The sequence below is a fragment of the Cynara cardunculus genome, assembly GCF_001531365.2.
Source record: "Cynara cardunculus var. scolymus isolate 2C chromosome LG 17, CcrdV1, whole genome shotgun sequence".
In the NCBI taxonomy this organism is placed as follows: Eukaryota; Viridiplantae; Streptophyta; class Magnoliopsida; order Asterales; family Asteraceae; genus Cynara; species Cynara cardunculus.
Genome location: NC_037544.1, coordinates 11,768,652 through 11,770,390, shown reverse-complemented (window position 1 = coordinate 11,770,390; position 1,739 = coordinate 11,768,652).

Here is a 1,739-nt window from a genome sequence, read left to right as displayed (position 1 = left end):
CTAGACGTGTGAAATCATCTAAGCCGTCCAAATAAAGTCGATTTAAGTCCTAGTCATGTGAGAAGCACATGCAGCTAATAACCATTGAAAAACAATTGGAAGAGGATCTTCACAGAAGACGAAACTGCAGACCCACTGTGAGCCATCTCAGAGGCTCTGCTGTAATAGACTTGCTTGTTCTTATTGACAGAGGACCATTTTCCATAACCTCTGTGAGAGACATCAGAGGTTCTGTCACACTTTACTTGCTCGAATATCAGGCTTCTGTCGTTAGTCCTCTGTTGTCTTCTGTGGAAGATAAGCTTATGTCAAGACTTGTAGAATACTTTTTCTATACTTTTACAAGAGATGAATAACAGAGCTAACAGTATGTTTCCCAATAAAGTCCCCGTCCGTAAATGCTACTTGTTAACTCGGGCATGTCCCCATGCCGTGGTAATTGTTGATAGCCGCTATTGTGTTGACAGTTCCACCCAGAAAGGGGTGCACATTACCTATGTTTTTATTAGTCGAATCATGTGGAATTTGGACCACTGCTGAATTAGTACTATTACAAACTGTGGGACCTAAGTTAGTGTACGGGCTACTTATGGTCGTTCGTAAAATAATGGGGCACATTGGTCAGGAAAGGCTCAGTAGCGTCTAAAGTTTTAAAACATCATTGTAGATTTACATTTATTATGTGCAAAAGTTATGGATAGGTTTGTAAGAAATGATTTATGCATTGTAATGTTTTGTGCATATGAAAACTCATGAACTCACCAACTCTTGGTAGTTGATGTTGTTGTATGTTTCATGCTTTTCAGGATTTAAGTAAGAAATGAAGTTTTTGGAGCATATATGTGGCGACACCGATTAAGTTCATTTTTTATCTTTTGTAAAGAAGTATTCAAACACCAACTTGGTTATGGATGTAATCTTGTAAAACTTATGGTGTTATTTATTGTCTGTTGCTGTGACACGCTTACCTGTTACATCTCGTGTTTCCGCTTTAACGGGGTGTGACAGATTTGGTATCAGAGCATCAGTTATAGAGAACACCGATTTTTCCTTAAAAACCACAAACTATAACCAAATATTTTCAAAATAGTTTTCAAGTGATTTAAAAATATATACTTATATATATTTTCAAAGCGGGTCACATTATTATATGTCAATTAAACAAAGCCTGATCACCTATGTTTAATTTACATATAATAGAAGAACTTAATCGGTTGTATTAAAAATATGCTCCAGTTAAAAGAAATTGTTGTGAAAAGCATGATTATGTGTGTGTTACATAAATTATGAATATCCATTGCCCTAGACCAACCAGAGGCGATGAATTAGAAAATCCTTATATCGCTAAGTGTCCATGTTGAACCAGAAGCGCTGGTTAGAAGGACTAGAGGTGATGGATTAGAAATTTCTTATATCGCTAAGTGTCCATGTTGAACCAGAAGCGCTGGTTAGAAGGACCAGAGTTGATGGATTAGAAATTCCTTATATCGCTAAGTGTCCATGTTGAACCAGAAGTGCTGGTTAGAAGGACCAGAGGTGATGGATTATAAATTCCTTAAATCGCTAAGTGTGAATGAGAAACCAGAGGCCGATGGACCAGAGATCCATTGGGTTGCAAAGTGTGAGGAACCAGAGGCCGATGGACCAGAGATCCATTGGGTTGCAAAGTGTGAGGAACCAGAGGACCGATAGACGGGTCATCCATTATTTTTCTAAGTATGGATGTTGAACCAGCGGCC